This window comes from Formica exsecta, unplaced genomic scaffold (assembly GCF_003651465.1).
Source record: "Formica exsecta isolate Colony F162 unplaced genomic scaffold, ASM365146v1 scaffold182, whole genome shotgun sequence".
NCBI lineage: Eukaryota > Metazoa > Arthropoda > Insecta > Hymenoptera > Formicidae > Formica > Formica exsecta.
Window position 1 is genome coordinate 4,354 of NW_021849132.1, and position 6,161 is coordinate 10,514.

Consider the following 6,161-nt stretch of genomic DNA (forward strand, 5'->3'; position numbering starts at 1 on the left):
GCGCAAGTCAGTGAGCCGCGCGCCTGGTAGTATGCGGCAGCGCATACTTCACGGCGCGCGGCTCACCGACTTGCGCCCGGCTAAAGGTTGGCGGTGATTGATCAGACTTAACTCAATAATAACTCCTTTATTAAGCGTTAAGTATATATGAAAAAAAAACTATCAAATGCAATTTTTTTTTAAATTTAAAACTTCACCTGGTTTAAATGTACTTGCAATTGTTGGATCAATTGGATTAATTGCTCGTTGCGCTTAATTAAATTTTTATTTTTTTCTAACAATTCGTCATTGTGTTGCTGCAGTTGTTGAATACGCTGCTGCAGTTCCGCCATCCCCATGCCAGATTGAGAAACTGCTGTGTTGGTCGGAGAAGTAAAAGTTGCTGCATTGCTAGTTCCTTGTTGCTGAGATTGATTTACAATGGGACTTCGCAACTCCAAACATTTTTGTAGTTCGCTCTGCAGATTAATTACATGATTAAAGAAAAAAAAAAGATTCTGGACATGATTATTTTACTACAGCCACAGAAAAATAAAACAATTATTAGTACCTCATCTGCGCCAGCTCTCAATAAAAACTTAACCATCTCATAATGGCTATTTTTTCCGGCTAACGTTAATGCCGATTCGAAAGATTTGGACTGAGCATGGATGTCAGCACCGCGGTCAAGTAAAATCTGAGCAATGTCAACATGACCAGCACTCGCTGCCTCCATTAAAGGAGTATGACCATAAAATAAAGAATGCGTGTTGACATTTGTCCCATTATTAATTAGCAACTTCACCGTGGGAATATCACCCTTTTTCGCAGCAGCTAGTAGCTGTGAACATCGTTTTGATCTGCCAGAATCTTCTATACAAGTACTCATCGTTCTACAATCAAGTTATCTATATAATCGCGCGAACTTATCTTTCGGACAGACCACCGAAAACTGACACCGTTATTGGGTATGTATGTTGATTTGACCTTTATTTTCGACTGTTTTTAAACTACCAAATACTTGTGATGGTATAGTTCGTTTTTCAATTGGTACATCTGAAAATAAATAAATATTATTAAAGAGTGATTTTGGTGTGTGTGTGTGTCTGTCTGTGTGTGTGCCTGTGTGTATGTGTAACGCTGTCTTTTCCACTACGATATAATATAAATACATATAACACAGCATACCCTTGGATCACATATTTGACTACAATGTGCGTATATCGCTCTCGCTCTGTCTACTTCTCCTAATTTGGTCTCCATTTCTGCGAATCGTAAACACATTTCTCTAGTATTCTCATCATTTAAGACTTCTATGGCCTTTTCGTATATCTGTCGAGTTTTCGGCACTCCATATATGTCTGCAGCTTTCTTTATATATATATTGAACATCTGCAAATTGAAAAATTAATTTTTAAATTTGGAAATCAATATATACACAAAAGATTAATAAAAGACTGCAAAATATATAAGTATACTGCATCTATACATATCTATAAGTATAAATCTTTTTACATAAGAATTGTTTCAAGATTATGCATAAACTATTAGCATATATATATATATAAATATTACATCAAATTTCTCTTCCAGAAGAACAGCATTTGTCGCTCGTTCATATACAGACATAGCGTGTCTTGCTAAGCCATGTTCTTCTTCTAATTTTGCGTACAATAAATATAAGGCTGTAATAAAAAGGGATTAATCATTCTCTTTTTATATAATATTGATGTAAAATCATCTATAAGACAAATTATATACCTTTGGCATATTTTGGTGGACAATGTTCTAAACATTGCTCAAATAGATCCCTGGTACGTTCTAATTTTGTACCACCATAACGAGTCAAAAATTTTGTGAGATATGTATTCCAAATATCATAGACATTAGGCCACTTAAACAATGCAATACCTTTTTCATATGCCTAAAAATAAAATTAATTTTGTAAAATATTATTAGATTTACTAGATGTGTATGTGTAATTAAGAAAAATATTTAACATACTCTAAATGCTTCCTCAAAGTAGTTGTTTTCTTCTAGAAATAGTCCATAATTAATGATAATTTGAGGAGTCGCAATTTTCAAGTCGATTATTTTGTCATATACTGCTTTACAAGTCTGTATAATAAACATATGTAAAATTAAAAATATACTGGTAATATAATAAAAACTATGATACTGTATATGTAATATATATATTATACCTTAAATGTTCCAAAACTTTCTTCTAAATCTGCATACATAGACCATACTTTTAAAGATTTGTATAATCTCATTTGCACTGTTTCTCTTTCATCATGATATGCCACTTTTCTAGCTGGCATTGTAGTAGCATGATGCATGAGTTTCAAAGCTTCTTTACAATTTCTGTATAACAATAATACATAGAGGACATTTATTTCAATTTAATTATTCTATGATTTAACAAGCAATTTTTCATAACATTTAGCTATTTGTATATTGATTGCAAAACAAACATGATATTTAAATGAGTAAACAAAACTTACCCATGTTTGATTTCTATTTCTGCCCATTCACACCACACGGAAGCAAGATCATCTAGTATATATACTAATTATAATAATATATAACATATATATATTCATTTATAAAATTCGTATGTTTTTTACCTTATGTGGTTGCCCTTCATAAAGCTTAATTCTTTTGTGCCATTCTGCTACATTATGTGGATTTTGTCGTAATAATACAGAATTGAGTAACAATAATCTCCTTTCCATAAGATGTTCCAATCATGCTAGTCTCAATTCTAATTTTATATCATCTAAAACAAAAAGATATAGTTAATAATCAAATTTATAATAAATATGTGAACTTATGTATTGTATAAGTTATTAACAAATTGAATTAATATACATATTATTTACCTTCTTCAGTGGGATTTTTTGCTGCTTCTTCTATAAGTTTTTTAAGACTAAGTTCTATATATGTAAAATTTTATATATGTAATTTATATATGTATTATATTTATGTATTATATATGTATTATATATGTATATATTATATGTATTTGTATATGTAATTTTATATATGTAAAATATATTTTTCACGCATATGTACTGTGTATATACACTAAGTAGCTGCCAAAAAGAAAAAGATTGAATGCTACCGCGTCACTTGATATCTCAAACTATAAAATTAATTATGATTATAATGAAAAAGTACAGAATAAAAGTAAAGAATTCTACTTAATTGGTGTTTGCCAATTGTTAGAAGATACGCAGTAAAAATTAACTATATAAACATACATGCACAAACATTCATAACAGATATCCATTACTGATTTTTTTATTGAAATATTTATGATGTAGAAAATATCTAATAGCAATTGAGATATAAAATTAATAATTATTTTAAAAACAGATCAACAAAAAAATTAATTTAAAATAATTTAATCTAAAATATAATTTTTAACAAAAATGTAAATAAAAGTTATTATAAGGAATCTACCCAGTAACCACAATTTTAGTAATGCCCGGTCTATAATGAGTCGTTAATCGTTAGTCGCAAGCAAATTGGCCAACCACAGTCGATTATTCCTAGAATATTGTTGGAATAATCGACTGTTTGGTCAATTTACTTACGACTAACGACTAAGGGTGCATCCCGATGGAGAAAGAATAGCGGAACGGAACAGTAACGGAAAGGAAACCAGATGGAAGGTAACCAATCAGAATGATTCCGTTTCAATTCCGTTCCGCTTTTTAATCAGTGGGTTCCCCATGGCACGGAACCATTACGGAACGGAAAAATTTCTAACCTCTTCCATATAAAAAATTCGCGAAGTGTCTACCCAGATTTATTTTGCAACGTACGCTTTTGGCCACAACGAAGTAAATAAAAAGCAATGTCATCGTACGTTATTATTATATGTAAAAATATTATTTTATATTTAACGTGACACACACTTATAAAATAGATTAGGTTAAATTATTCTTATTACAAATTTAAAAAATAAATACAATTGTATGTGGTATATTTCATTGATTAGGAGAAATCAAATGTGGATATTCACATGGTGCACTTATTAAATTTTTATCTAGTTTTTCTGTATCTTGAGCAAGATACGTACTTTAGTACTTACTTGATCGTGATTGGTCAATTTCTTAAGGCTTAGAGCTTAAATCACTATTGTAGACCGACACTAACGAAATGGGCAATTCCCATTTGACAATAGATGATTTAAGCCCTAAGCTTTACGCCCGTTCTACATTGATCGCATGTCGCCAGTCGCAAGCAAATCGACCAATCGCAGTCGATTATTCCATCGAATATTCCGTCGAATTAAAAAATTGACTAATCACAGTCGAGTATTCTCTTCATACTTGATTGTGATTGGTCAACTGATGGGAATTACTTTATTGAAAAAAGTACCGCCTACGAGAAAGAAAATATTGAGGAACACACTGCTCAAGATGCAGAAAAATTAGATGAAGATTTAATAAGTGCAGTAAAAGAGAGACCAGCCTTATATGATTTTCGCATACCAGTGAAAGAGCGAGGGAGGAAACAAAAAAACTGCTTATGGCAAGAAGTCAGCGTATGTTTGAAAGGTAGTATTTATATTTATTTATTTATGTTTATTTATTTGCAAGCTTTTCTGTATACACACACACACACACACACACACACACACACACACACATAAAACAAGTATTATATATATTTCTTAATTACATTGTGTGTTGTAGGTTTATATACTGCTACTGAAACAGAAAAACGATGAACCTATTTGAAAGATTGCTACAGAAAAGCAAGAAATACATTGAAAAAGAAACAAAGTATTGTGCAAAAAAGTGGTGCAGCTGGTATACCAAAGAACTATGAAGTAAAAGCATCCTTTCGTCATTACAATGTAATGACTTTCTTAAATGATATATTGGAATATCGACAGTAAGTTCAAGAATAGTGATAGTTCAGCTGATAATTATATTGTAGTAACGTCCTAACATTTATTTTAGAAGCGTAACGTCCTTACAAAAATCAATACGTGAAGAGCAAGAAGCTTCCAGTTCAAATTGCAACAGCATTCTTTCTACATCAACAAGCAACAACTTCAACGTAGATAATGTTCTTACTTCTATCACTAATAACAATAATTCTACGTCACTGTCTCCAGTCTCATCGAAATCAAGAAGTATGAATTTTAGTATTTATTATGTGCAACTTACATAAGCGAATGAATAATTAATTTACTACCAAATATTACGCTAAACAATCCAGCCGCAATATCCACATTTGAATTTCTCCTAATCAATAAAATATACCACATACAATTGTATCTATTTTTTAAATTTGTAATAAGAATAATTTAACCTAATCTATTTTATAAGTGTGTGTCACGTTACATATAAAATAATATTTTTACATATAATAATAACGTACGATGACATTGCTTTTTATTTACTTCGTTGTGGCCAAAAGCGTACGTTGCAAAATGAATCTGGGTAGACACTTCGCGAATTTTTTATATGGATGAGGTTAGAAATTTTTCCGTTCCGTAATGGTTCCGTGCCATGGGAAACCCACTGATTAAAAAGCGGAACGGAATTGAAACGGAATCATTCTGATTGGTTACCTTCCATCTGGTTTCTTTTCCGTTACTGTTCCGTTCCGCTATTCTTTCTCCATCGGGATGCACCCTAACGCGGAACGAGAGCGGAACCAATCACGAGCGTTCCGCAGTTTTTGCAACATGGATTCCAAGTCCTTACATCCCCATGGAGCGTAATGAGTGCACCGCGGACCAATGCGCAACCAATCACGAGTCATTATTTCAAAAGGGTTAAAACCGCATTAAAACATATTTAACTTTTTTAACATTTTTAATCAATATTTCCAATAAGAACGCATTCATTTCAATATTTATGTACACGATAATAAAAAACGACCAATAAAAACAATATTTAAAAGTCATTTTAGAGACGTTCTGCTCGTTCTGCTTGCGCTCATTCCGCTCCATGGGGATGTAGGGACTTGAAATCCACGTAACGAAAATGACGGAACTGTATGTATGTACACATATACTTTGTTAAATTGGCAGCGTAGAGCAACGTGGTCAGTACAGAAACAGAGATAAATTATTAATTATTACAAGTTATTTCTTATTTTTGAGAGATAAAGGAAAATTTTGAAGTTAGCTTTTACTACCATGTGTATATGTA

At 31.7% G+C, this 6,161-nt stretch overlaps 2 pseudogenes; one reads left to right on the top strand and one right to left on the bottom strand.

Moving 5' to 3' along the window:
• Positions 1-124: 124 nt before the first annotated feature.
• LOC115233703 lies at positions 125-3,851 on the bottom strand (annotated as a pseudogene).
• A 476-nt stretch (positions 3,852-4,327) lies between these two features.
• LOC115233704 lies at positions 4,328-5,277 on the top strand (annotated as a pseudogene).
• The last annotated feature ends 884 nt before the right edge of the window (positions 5,278-6,161 follow it).